Raw genomic sequence first — 14571 nt, 5'->3', positions numbered from 1 at the left:
TTTTGCATCTTTTCTTTGAGTTATACGCCTTCCTAACCAGAAATATTGGAGGATGAGGTGGTGGAGCAACCGTCAGTCTTGGAGAATCTGAGCAGGCAGTGAAGGAAGGACTTACTGAACCACCAGGGGGCGCCACGTCCTCAGCAGTGCATCAGCTGTTTGAGGCTGCAGACTGATGGGGAAGCAGACGGTGGCATGTTGTGGCTCAGTGAGGCTGTTCTCATTATATAACCTGAAACACAGACGTGATAAACACTCGTTTCACTGCATCCACTGCTTGGGTCACCACGGCAACGCCACCGATGAGCCACACAGGCCATTAAGCTTTATGAACAACAGTGCAGTTCAGTGGTGTGTTGGTGACCTCAGGGTGACATAAACACCATCATTCAGTCCATAAAAATCTATAAAACACTCAACAGAGCACAGTCCTGAAATCTTTTCGACTTTATTAGTATATGTGTCTTTTATGTAGCTCTTATGTAAGTGTAAAAGTTTATATGGACACAATGCATAACACAGAGAAGGCTAAAGAAAGTTTGATTTGAAGTGTTTTAAGAGGGTTAAATTTTAACTGCACAGGAATGAGTTACACTGTTGAATAACAAGTAGTGTTAAAGTAGTGAATTTAATCCTGAAATAAGCAGATTATTGAACTTTTGTTGGAAAAACCTGATCTGCTGTGAACAGAATAACCTCAAAACTCTTAATATTTGCATTTTATCTGATTAGAAAACTTACCAGGATGCAGTCAGATGAGTTCTTGACAGAAACACACTTTCTGATCGTATTAAAAACAAAAAAAACGTCCAAGATTCAGGACAAACTATCCCAGTGCCTCACTTTGTAGTGGGACCAAATGCAGCACACCTGTGTTTCGTCATGCAAGTGATCATGGGAAATGTAGTTCATATATTAATAGCTCACAAGATCCAAACAGACCTAAATCAGAAAACCTGAAAAAATAATCTATAATTAGACTTTGATATAAATTAATTATGTCTGCAACCAACAATTATTGTCTCAGATAATTAATGAACTATTTTGTCAACCAAAACTACAAATAAACTTCGACTTTACAATTTTAGCTTTTTTTTTTTTTATCTTTCATGCATAAAGGTCATTTACTGATAAATTCTCGTGAATTATTGAGTCGTTTTTTGGGGGGTTCTTAGCTTTTTTTAAGTTGTTATTGTTCTGTTATCTTTAGACAGTCAACAACATATGGTAGCTAACCTTAGCTAACAGTTGCCACAATTAGCTTTAGCTGTAGCTTGGGCAATGTTAGCTTTTTGTTAGCATTACTAATCAAGCCCTGTGAATTCTTTGGAGCTAACAGCAGCTAACAGCAACAACAATTAGCTTTAGCTACAGCTTTGTCAATGCTATAGCTTTGTATTGACATTAAGGCATAACTACTATCTTTGATAAAATCATTAGCAAACATTAGCTGTAGTTTTTCATTTGCTCTGCTTCGCATTAGGATGTAGCTTTAGCCTGGCCAATGTTTTACTACTTTAGTAATTTCAGACAATCTTCTACAGAAAAATAAAATCTGTAAATTCTAGTGGAATAAAACAAACCAAACGACATAAACATCATAGCTAACAGTAACTACAATTAGCTTTACCTATAGCTTGCTCAATGTTTACTTTCTATTAATATTAAGGCTTAACTGCTTGTTAGCTTTTTGTTAGCCGTCCTGTGAATTCTTTGGAGTGTTATGGTTGCTAACATTAGCTAATAGCTGCAAAACTAAACAACAAGACATGAAAGCTAACAATAGCTAATAGGAGCCACAATCAGCTTCAGCGATGGCTTGCTCAATGTTAGCTTTCTATTAGTATTAAGGTTTGACTGCTGTTGATGAAATCATTTTAGCAAATATTAGCTTTAGCTTTAATTTGCTGTGCTTAGCATTCAGATTTAGCTTTAGCCTTGTCTATGTTATTATTTCATTCATCTTCGACAGTCTCTTAAAAATATATGTTTGTAAATTTTGTTGTAATAAAACAAATTAAACAACAAAACATGGCAGCTAACATTAGCTAACAGTAGCTACAATTAGCTCTAGCTACAGTTTTGCCTATATTAGCTTTTTGTTAGCATGATCTTCTAAAGGCTTTCCTAAGTCAAACAACAGGTAGCTGTATGTTTACAGCTATGCTTAAGCTAGTTTTTACGCTAACTTTAAAGGGTTTAAAGGGTCTTAAAAATCTCAAATCTGGTAAATTCTTAGGTGAAAGTTAGCAAAATAAGAATATCATAGCAATCTAAATTATTTTTATACTTTATCTACTGTTTTAGCAGCGTTAGCGTTGGGGTCTTTGTTAGCTTTAAGTCTAAAGGTCAGGTAAAGATAAAATTTTATTAAAATAAAATCGAAGAACAGAAGAGGATGCTATTATTTTTGATATTATTTTTAGAAAGGCAGGAACAGACAAGTGAAATATAAAGTCAGAGTCAAGTCATGTCAGAAAATAAAGAGCGTCTGGAGACCATGAATACAGTCCTTTATTTATACTGTATTTCCTGGCAGTTTGCAGCTGTTTTGTGTCAACATGACCTAAAAAACTGAAGGCGCCTTGGTTGCAGAGCTTCAGAAGCAGGAAACAGAAATAAACACGCAGATATCAGGGCGGTCTGTTGTCTGTTTGGGGTTTTATTGGAGGGTTTGTCACCAGAAACAAAATGTCACAATAAGCCAAAAACAAGACAAATGTGAAGTGTCCGGGAGCCTGAGGACGGAGAGTAAACTCCTATAAGGAAACTGAGTATATGCTTGCTTTTAACATGTAAAAATAGTGACACTTTGAACAGGCGGAGAGCTACGGAGCGCCGGGAGGTAAAACCAGAATAAACCGACGCAGAAGGACAGAGCGTTGGTGATGTGTGGAGGTTATGTCATGCTGTATGCAGCTGCTGTCGGCTGTGCAGCGGTGCAGAAACATGGAAGGACTGTTATGTAATAGTCCCAGAGCTCTTTACTGGGTGAGAAAAGCTTCCATCGGCTAGCTGCTAGGACCGGGAGGGTTAAAGTAAAAAGGTTTATAATCTGTTTGACCTCGGTGGCAGACAAGGGCCACCAGCAGCCACGAAACCGACCGTCAGTGAGACACTAAACAATCCAATATTTACAGCGAAATGCAGAATTAGATTAAAAGTTTCTGCTGTTGAAGTTTGGTAGATACGTAGCTTCTAATCACATGAAGAAAAATGCTCCAAACATGTATTTTTAGTCAGATTTGTGCACGTGTGGCTGCAGGCATGTTGGGAAATGAGTTAGTTTGAAATTGAAATATCTCAAAGTAAAATGTCTTGACACACTACTGGCTGGATTATTATTAAACTCAGTAATGAACTGCAATAAATGAAGTTAAGATAAGTTAAAGTAAGTTGAGACGAGATAAGTTACGATAAGTGAAATTACAAAAGATGAGATAAGATGATGAATTAAGATTAAGATTAAAGATTTTATCCACTAAACATCAGCATGCTCATGTATTCATCTACTGTACCTATTTTTATTGCTCATTTTCAATTTGCACATGAGTAAACATCCATAAATTTACAGATGCTGCAAAAACTCTCCTATTAGAACCAACTCAAATCCTGCTTTAGATGTTTATTCTTCTTTTTAATAAGATTACATGGTGCAGTGTTTTATGATAAAGCTCAGCAGGTAAATCCATTTGTCTCTGAAGAAGTAGATTAATAAACATAGAAACTCACTTTCTGTTGATCTATAATGAAGCGTGGATCGATCAGTCATAAGTATAAACTGTTTCACACGCTCAGGGTGAATTTATCTTCCTAATAAAAAGATTAAATGCTTATTTGTGGATTTAATTAAACGGCAGCTCCTTTGAGAGGCACACCAGAGGAACATTATAATCCTGGAAAGACCCAAGACGCTGACAGGTAGCTGATTATGAGGAGACTCCATCCTGCTGCACGGCGATAAGAAGGAATTAATCCGTTTTTATCTGCTGGTTCTCTAATTGAACACAAGTTGGTTCTGGTTTGGTTCTAGGTTCAGTTAGAATTGCACGCATTGTACATATCCGATATTTTTGTATACATTATGTGCTAAACAGTACTTTTAGAGAAATTAAATAAACTAGATAATATTACACAGGTCACTCTTTGCTGCATATTTTTCTTGTTTATTGTTTAATGCACAGATTTGCCTTAAAGAAAGTAACATAATTTAAATCTGCAGATCCAAAAAAACTCTAAAAAGGTCTTAAATTACACATTTTTGTCATTTTAAGGGAATAAATGGTCCTTTAATTATTTTTTCCTTATGTGAGGGGGAAAATGCAGTATGAACTTGCAGTAACACACTTTGGCCACTATACCGAAACTTTCCGAAATGCTACTGAGCATGTGCAGGAACTGAGGTATGAGGTGACACAGATATTCGCTGGAAAGACCAATTACCAACCATTTCATGACCTCAGTTCTTCGAGAAGGTAGTAAACAGAACACAACGAGAGTTTGTTAGTTTAGCCTCTCTGATACATTGTATGAAAAATCCAAATTTTATGAGATTGTGGTCACAACATGCGCAAGTTCCTATAGTAGACAGCTTTAATTTATTCGAAATGGAACCATAATTTACTAAATAAACATCATGCTGTACTGAACGAGACTTGAAACTGACAAATGAGACCATAAACTTATCAGGAAAATGTTTACTTAAGTAACTAATCAAGTGAGAAGTTGGATCATTTTCTCATTAACTTCTATACAAATGGAGTCACCCCCTGCTGGCTGTTGAAGAGAATGCAGGTTTAAAGCACTTCTTAATCGGCTACATCCATTTTTAGACACAGCTTCTGATCATAGTTAAGTTTTCTAATGGCAAAGACATGTTTTTATGATGGTGGAGTTTATTTTGGGGGGATTTTTTCCTCTGCAGTACCGTGAGTGTCCACTGGGAAAACCAGTCAGTAAAGCTGAATGGCGCTCCTTGAATCCATCCACGACACCAATAAATAGTTGATTTAAACATTTCAAGCTATTTGTAAACTTGAACAAACACAAAGTAAAAGAAAACATTATAAAACGTTTCTATCTCCAGAGGTCAGAGCAGGACTGAAGATAAATGAAGCGTTCTGTTTCTGCTTCTTCTCACCAAACAGGAAACGTCGCTTCAGTCTGACGACCATCTGCCTGCTGTCGCTCTGCTTTTACGTTTGGTTCAGCAGAGAAACACTCAGCTCAGGACGGCAGCTGGAGACTCAGTTTTTCTCTGGGAGAAGTTCAGGGAGTGGAAAGAATTTACGTCGAGTCAGAGAAAAAAAAAAGGTGATTTCATCCAGAGGAATGTTTGGTTTTTAGCTTCTATCGACTCCTGGAGGAGGTTAAAAGTTCATGTTCTGATGAAGCTTACGTTCACTGGAATCTTAACGATGACGTAATAACCAGCAGACTCCCTCATCTTCTCCAGCTGTCTTTCTGTTCCTGTTTGATGTGAATGAAATCGTAGCTGAGTTTGGCGTTTTCTCAAAATAGCACAAGATAAACCTGAAACATTCACCATCTTTTAACCTGTAATCGTTATAAAGTGACTTTTGTGATGTTACAGTTTGTGTTGATAGAAAGATTTTAGTAAAGAAACACATCAGTATAAATCCTCTTTCTCTTTATTTATACAATCGGTTACATTTTGAATTTGTTAATATGCTAGCTAAATGTGCACTATTTGAGTGTTTCTGTGTGTGCGGTGGGACCACCGGTACCGGCACTGATGGGGACGCTGCCATATTTGGCCGGTTGCCACGGCAACAGCAGGAATTAGTCAGAGCTGGGCGGCAGCTGATCCTCCGTTTGGCCCGAGGAGGTTTTACTGAATCTAAACTCCCACGTTTTACATCTGCAGCTCTGTGAGAACTCCCGAACATCACGGCGATGTCGTCACCTCAGGACGGGACAGACGTGGTTTTTATCCTCCAACACTGAAATACAGAACAGAGATTCATCTGAACATGGAATGAGGTGACAAAAGGCTCTGAGGCTGCAGACCGGCGTATTTTATTCCCATTTATCATAAATGCTGTGAGCTGCAGTGGAGGAGGATGTGTTCATGAGGAGGATGGAGGACGTTCTCCGCCTGCAGGGGGCATCCCATCATCACCTCCACCAGTTAAAGCTGCTGCTCTGGAAGCTTTTCATTCGCTCACGATTGAGAGTTTGACAGGAAGATCCAGGAACATCTGGAGCTGAATTCCTGTAGTTTTAGGATCGTAAAGAAAAGACTTCAGACGGAGCAGCGGCGAGAACAAGGAAATAAAAGCAGAGAGATCCTCCGTCTGGTTCATGATTGATGGATGAGCTGCTCTTAAAAAAGAAAAAAAGCAATAAAAGTCATTTTACAGCATCGTAGAAATAAAGGACACAGCTTGATCTGATGTTGATCTTATGACTGAAATGTGACGTAAAAGTGGGTTTAGCTCCGACATCATACTGTAAAAAATATCTGCAAAGACAAACATCTGACTGCAAGGGTTCAGGAAAAAATATATTTAAAAAACGTGGAATATTTTAATGTTTAAAAACTGGAAAAACTGAAAACGAGTGTAAATATTTGTTAAAAAAAGAAAAAAGACTATTTGTAAAATATACAGATTTTTTGTAGATATTACCATCATTATTATTATTATTATTATTATCATTATTATTATGACTTCTACATTATTACACTAGTTGGACCTTTTTTCCTTTTTTTACTGTTAACATAGAAATTTAAATTTCTTTAATTATATTTTACTACAAAGTATTTGTAATTTAATAAAATAGAGAAAATCCCAAAAAAATAAAGATAATTACTAAAAAAAATTATTTACAATTTTTCAATTCTTAATATACATAATCTGTCTTTCAAATAATGGAACTAAATAAACACTGGTGGATTTTAAGTAACCTATAAATGTGATATCAGTTTCAGAGTGGTTATTCTGAGCTCTGCTTTCTTCTCTCAAGGTGAAACTCTCTGTGACCTGCAGCAGATTAAATGGAGGTCAGACGTCGTCTTTCATATCAACCTTTATCACTTCCTCAATGACACAGCGCAGGTACACCGCTGACGTCACCAGCAGCCAATCAGAGGAGCCGCTGGTCTGACGTGTCGCTGATAAACTGACGGCTGTAAAACTGGTGAATGTTCACTGAGTTCAGCTCAGGTTAACTGGTTTTATGATCCTGAAATGTGTGAACTTTAAATTTATTCTCATGTAGTTTATTATCTGTAGTACCTCGGCCTTCTAGCAGGCTTTTATTTTACAAACCAAACAGTTTAGTTTATCTGCTGGTTTTATGTTTTCACAACTCATGAGGAAACTTCTAAATAAAACTCAGCTCTCGTTCAGTTTAAAGGCAGCAGGAAACTAGAAAACTTGATTACTAACTTTAACAGCTTCTACATCTGGGTTTAGAGTTAAACGTTTGAGACTCATTCTGGTTTTCTTTGTTGTGATCTATTTGCAAGTAAAGGCGTTAAACTGTATAAAAAATAAGTTTCTAAACAGCTTTTATACTACAATTTAAAAAAACGATTTACAGCTACTATGCAGATTTTCCTGGAAACAAAAATCTGTATTTTTACAAACTGTAATTCAAGGATTTCCGGTTCTTTATTGTCAGAAAACGAATCGACATGAGCATGAAATTAGTATAAAAAATAGCAAAAAATAAATTAAAAATAAAGGAAACTACAAGCAAAATTTACAAGAATTAACCTAAAAACAAAGTAGTTTTTTACTTTATTTAAATATTTGTACTAAAATAAAAATGTATGGATATTAAGGATAAAACATGGGGATTTTATTGAATTATTTTCACATCCAGAACTACGATCTCATAAAATCATAGAAAAAAAGGAATTTACTTACATGTCAACTCAACAAAAAAAATATTCTTGTTGAACAGATGTTTGCATCATTTAGAACAAATATTATATATTAAGGACATTAAAAAATGTTTTAAACCGCTATTTTACAGTTTTTTTGTGTTGCTAGATTTCAGAAAATATCCAGTAAAATAACAGAAAAAAGTATAAATTTACATACTAATTGGAAGAAAAACTGTGAACATTTTTCACATTAAAAAATGATAAACTGATATTTTTTTTATTTAAATCAACAACAAAAACATTATTATTTAGGTATTTGCCATAATTTAAAACAAATACATATGATTTAGAAGGAAAAAAATATGTTAAACTGCTATTTTTTTGTGTTGCTAAATTACACAAAATATGCGTAAAAAACAGAAAAAGTATAAATTTATAGATTAGATGTATTTTTCCATTGTATTTTATCATGTATTTAAATCAGATAAAATCTATATGTTTTACAGATTTTTATATTTATTTGGTTTGTTTTTAATTTTATTTTGTTAAAATTTTATTTTTTGGTTCAATTTAGTTTTTTCTCAAGTTTTCGATTCCACCTTTTAAATATATTTTCCTCTCCACCCTCTAATCACACAGACAAGCAGATGTCATCATTGGAAAGGAAAAGTTGTGTCGTTTCATTTTTTTTTACTGCACCTGATGGCAATAAATGCTCCAAAAGAAAATCACCCGACAAGAAAGGTTGTAAATTCACGCTCAAAGAACTGAACTCTTCAGATTATCTTGGAGTGACGTAACTGAGGCTGAGCGTTTTATAATCACCTCCTCTGACTCCACATTCACCTCTGGAAGATAAATCCAGATAAGAGGCGGCGTTCAGCAGCTCTGATACAGCTCTGGACTCTTTTATTCTGATAAAAAGAAAACAGTTTGAATGCAGCTTCCATGGACAGGAAGTCCATCAGCTCATTTCCTGATTCAGGATTCAGATCATGATGCTGCCACCGCCGTGCTTCACATCACATCAATTACATTAATTTCAGATTTAGCATTTATTAAACATGTTTTGGTGGTCACATTTATTGATAAAGTGGGCTTTGACCTTTTGAAATAAGGTGAAACTCATGAAAAAAAACAAGTACAGATGGAAATAAAACCCCATCAGAGCTCCTGTTTCTGACCTCATGATGAACGCGTTTTAAATCTTTTACCAACTGGTGTTACTATATCTTTGTCCAAACGTTTTTTATCCAGAAAAGGCACTTCCAGCTCCCAGAAAACACCTCTCTTTCTCAAAAATGTGAACCACCTCAAGCAAATGTAGGAGAATATTTTTAGAGTTTTGTCATTTTTATTGAGTTTCTCATGCAATCCTTCAAAAAGCAAGCAGAAAACACAACTAGTGTACGAGATAATAAAAAAAAACAGAACCAGAGTGAATGTTCTAGTCGTCATACAGCATCGATAAAAGCCTGTGACCCAGTTCTCCCTCTCAGTCAAATGTTTCCATCCATCTAATTACTGTATAAAAGATTGATGAGCAGTTTGTTCCAGACGTTTTCTGCATCACAGCTGATCAGTTCCTGGACAGACGGCCGCCGCTGGGCACCAAATTATTAATTACATAACCTGGAGGCCTCTATTTACGTGCTTATTGTGGAACATTGTTGTGGTGCTCTGACAGAGAAGCAGCTCCATATGAACACATGAATAATGCAGCCATTTTCCGTCCAGCAGAGCCAGAATCAGCCACATGGACGCAGCTGTCCGCTCCGTTTCATCGCTCCTCTGCTGCATTTCGATGGTTACGGCCTCCCTGGGAACCACGCTCATTAAGCCCCACCAACACTCGTCTTGCTGCTCCAACATTCCTGCCATCGGTTGGATGTGGGCCAGACGTTTTAAAGTGTAGGGTCGCGCTCACGGCGGGACAACAATGGGGTTTTAATCAGAGCAGGGTGGGCGTCTTCATTTAATGTTAGAGCCGGTTGGCAGCGGTCCATCGGGGGAAAACGGGCACACTGGGGACCATTATGGGCCTGGGAAAAGAGGGGAGTTGTTCTGCACACTAGAAAACCCCCCCATTAGACTCAGTTTGACATGTTTAAACTCCACTCACAGCTTCATAGACCAGACATAAATGTTTACAAGCTTCTTTTTGCTTCTTGTCCTCCTGAAATCTGAGAGTCTTTGTATCTCCATGTGTGCCATCAGCGGTGGTTTCTCAGAGGTCGGAGGCGAGGCTTTGTTCGGCCTGACGTCACCGAGCATCAGCTGAGTCTTTGTTACAGTTTCTGCAGCTCTGAAAAAGCCTCCAGTGTCCTGCAGAATATTAGAGTGGAGCTCTGAGAGGACGGTCAGGGTCACATGCAGCTCATATGTAAAGTATTATTGGAGGTTTTCTGCTCATTATTGCTTTACAAATTTTAATTATTAGCAATTTATTTTTGCTTTTTTTGACAAATATTTACCCAAAAAGACTGTTTCATGTCAGTGTGACCCACCTAGTTCAACTCAACTGCAGCCAGTTGGTGCTAAAAGTCACATAATTAGTGAAATGTAGATTTAAAGTGCAGTGAATGTGTCTCAGTGATTGTAGTATAAAGACTCCTGTATCTGGAAGGTCCAGTCTCTGGTGGATAGAACTACAGCAGAAAGACTAAAGAACACTCCAAGAAACTCTGAGAAAAGCATCAGTCAGGAGACGATACAAGAAGGTCTTGGAGTTCAGTTAAATCCATCATTAAGAAATAGAGGGAAGATGGAACATGAATAAATCTGACTAGAGCAGGACATCCTCAAAAACAGAGAAAGAACAGAAAAAGCTCAAAGTAAATCTGGACTAGAGTTCACCAGAAGACATGTGGAGACTCTGAAGACACCTGAAGAAGGTTCTTTGGTCTGAGGAGACCAGGATGGAGCTTTAAGGGCCATCAGACTAGACAGCAAATACACCATCACTACTGTGAAGCACGGTGGTGGCAGCATCATGATTGTGGGGATATTTGTCAGCTTCAGGGTCTGAAAAACTTTCATGATCTTACTGTTAAGACAGAAACATCGTTAGCAGCAGCTAAAAGGTTTAAAAACAGAGCTGAAAATACATTTATCATGAGGGCAGAAACAGGTTTTCTATATACTCATCCATCGTCATGTTTCCTGAACAGATTTTTACATGCATTTTGTTTTGCATTAGAACAGGTTATTAAAAGTGACAAAATATTTTTTAAAAACTCAATTTTGTACAAAGATTTTTGTGTGGTTCACTTATTTTCCATTTTAAAAGAGAAGGGCTTCATGTGAGATGGAAACACCTTCACCTCACTTCAAATCTGCTGTTTTGACTGAAAAACTTCAGTTAACTTACTGTTAAGAAATAGATATAATTAGTAACACCACCTAATTAAGTATCAATAACATTTAGCAACTAAAACAGATTAAATACATTTATTATAGTCAGAAACAAAAGCTGTTTAATAAATGCTTAATTTGTCATTTTAGGAGCTATAAAAAGGCACATATTAGAAAATTGTGTTTCTTCAATGGATTTTTATGTGCATTTTAATTATCAATATTGCAGTAATAATGATGTAATATTTAATTCATTAGTCTTTTTTGTCACTGTACTTCCAAGTGAAACTTTTCATCCTCAATAAATAAAGTTTCTCCGTCTGTGACCTCTGACTGTTCAGGACTGAAACAGAATCAATAAATTCCGTTACTGGAAACTGATCACATTTTACATCACATAACCGCCTCGTCTCATCCGCTCCTCTGTGCTGCTATCGATCAGTTATTGATCTAAATCATTCCTGCTGCTGCTCTTGTCTCTAAGAGGTTTATTGGAACCAACGCAGCTTTGCTCTTTCCAGCCTCTAATCTGATCATTCGTTCCGTTTCAGTCCCACCAGGATTAAAGGGTTAAAAGAAACAGACGTAAATAAAGCTGCGTGGCCCACAGACACACTGAAACACTTCTGCTGCTGCAGGAAAACACGAGAAAAGCACAATTAAAGCGGTGCAGGAGGCTGATGTGATCCTGGACATGGACAAAGTCATTAAAAATTAAAACCTTTGGAGCTTTTAGTTGCTGCTTCGTGCTGAAACCAATGACAACTACACTGAAAAAAATACTTTTAAAAGCAACATTAAAACAATTTGCTGTTAACTCTCCAGTTTTCTTAATTTATGAATATTAAGTAAAATCAGAGAAAAGCATTAATTTACCCATAAATTAGTCCATAAATTGTACTAATAACTATTGTTACTTTCATCATAAAAAGGATAATAAACATTATTATTACAATTATTATTATTATGACACATCAGTTAATATATTTTTGGAAATATTAATTAAATATTTTATTATATTAATTATTAATTACTATAAATTTCATTCAATATCACAAAAAATTGTGCAATTTAGTGCCAAATATTATAATATAGCAAATTACTATTATTAAAAAAAGCTGTTTGGGACATTATTAATAACAATAACAGACATTATTTACAGCTCTGACCTTTTCTTAACACTCAACATGTAAATTAAAACTATTTTAGGTCATATTCCCTTTAACAGGTAAAATCCGTTAAATTCCAGTAAATTGTTGTAAATATAGTAAATACTGTTAAAAACATTTTTTTTTTTTACAGTGTAGTAGCTCAGTTTACAGTAAAACCAGTTCTGGACTCTTCTTCACCTTCATCATCTCTAATCCTGGATCGACTCGTCGTGCCTCGTCACGTGCCGCAGACTCACGGCTCTCTGGCTGCGATGCTTCAGGTCTGAACGCTAGCTGGTCGTATCAGAGAGCGGCTCAGGAGGCAGCGATAAGCTGATTAAGCTGCAGGATTTCCAGCAGCTCAGAGCTTCTATTCCCAGCATCGGCGGCAGATTAGACCCTCCGGAGCCCTTCTGCTCTGTGGGGGACGATTCACGCCGAGTTCAGGAGCAATTTCAGCTCCAACGCCTGAAGAAGTTTATCTGAAGCTGCTGTTTCTTTAACAGAGCAGCTAACGTGCTAACGGCTTTCAATTAAACAACTGAAACGAGAAAAAGCTGTTAAAACTGGCAATTAAGTGAAAACATAATAAATTGTAGTTTTTCCAAGTCTGCTTGATGAAAATTCTAAATAAAAATCATGCAATTCAACCGGATGGTGGCGCCGTCGTCTCACTGCGATGATACTAAAATTCAGACAAAATGATACAGAAGTTTGTCCGTTTCACTCATAATCACTGTGTCAAGTCAGTTTGACTGAAGTTTTTCCAAATTTTGCAAAAAAAAATGTTAAAAGAAATCTTGAATTAGTGTTTGGAGTGACTGAACTAAGTCCTGTAGTGTCATCAGAAGGTGGCGCTATTGGCTAAACTGCTCTAATAAACAACAGAAAGGTAAAAAAAATCTTCGAAGAAGAAGGAAAAACAAGTAAAATTTTGTCCATCTACATTAGAAAAATGGATAGAAGTGTCCAGGAATTGATTTCAACCTGGAAAATAATAATTAATTCTTTAATGTCAGCTGGTGTCGGCCATGTTTAAGAGACAAAACAACAAAAGAAACAACTGATCGCTCACTAAAATGTTTGCAACATCACAAAGATGTTCCAATCTCTCATGAAGCAAAGAATGCATGAATACGTTCCCTAAAAGCTACTGCTTCTTTAGCAGAGCAGCTAACGTGCTAACATCTTTCAACAATCAACAGAAATGGTAAAAAAGTTTAGTTTTAATTCAAATAAATGTATCAAACTGAATAGATTTAAATTTTTCTAAGTCTGCTCGATGAAAGTTATAAACTGCAATCATGTAATTTGACCTGATGGTGGCGCTGTCTCACTGCTACGATGCTAAAACTCGGACACAATGATGCAGAAGTTTATCCGTTTGGTGTACTATCACTCACTGTGTTTACAAATATTTAACAAGCAAATTTGGCGCAACTATTTCTAAATGTTTAAAAAAAATAGTGAATTAGTCTGGCAGTGGTGGCACTATAGTCTAAATGGCTCAATTAAACAATAGAAACCGCCACCTCCTCCTCTTCATCTCCTCTGTCACTTCCTCCACCACAGATTCTCACTCATTTATCCTCCTGGTTTCCATCCTTTGGAGGTTTTACTTACTCCTCGGTTTACAGCGGACCAGAAACTCTCTCACCTGTCGTAAAAACAAGAACAGTCTCGGTTCTTTTTATAACCGTCGATAAGCTCAGGATTAAACCATTAACGGCACGTGAAGCCTCCAAACACCTCTCTGGCTGCAGCACGAGGCTGTTCCTCCCAGAGATATGATTAAAAGCTGCTCTCGGAGGGGGAAAAAAATGAAACTTCTGGACGTCATACTTCAGAGGAAACAGTTTTTAAAGAGAAACTTCATCCTGAGATGACAAATGAAACCAGCAGAGCTCAGTAAATACAGCAGAGGTTTTTCCGTTGCAGAGAGAAACTCTGGATCTTTTCTCAAACTAACGGAAGTTTCTGACGGTAAAATCAGTCAGATCATTTCTGAAAAGTGGAGGAAGAAGTTTGTTAAATTTGGCTGCAAGTTAGCAGACATCAGAAACGAGGAATTACCTTTGCAGCTGATGTTTCTCCTGCTAAATAAACCTGGATACAGATTTTTGGGGTTCAAATCATTAAAAAAATGTTTCATATCTCGAAGGCTTCTCATTTATTCATTTTTATATAATTATCTCTAACACTGTGCGTCTT

This window comes from Acanthochromis polyacanthus, chromosome 1 (assembly GCF_021347895.1).
Source record: "Acanthochromis polyacanthus isolate Apoly-LR-REF ecotype Palm Island chromosome 1, KAUST_Apoly_ChrSc, whole genome shotgun sequence".
NCBI lineage: Eukaryota > Metazoa > Chordata > Actinopteri > Pomacentridae > Acanthochromis > Acanthochromis polyacanthus.
Note: the sequence above shows the minus strand (reverse complement) of the source record.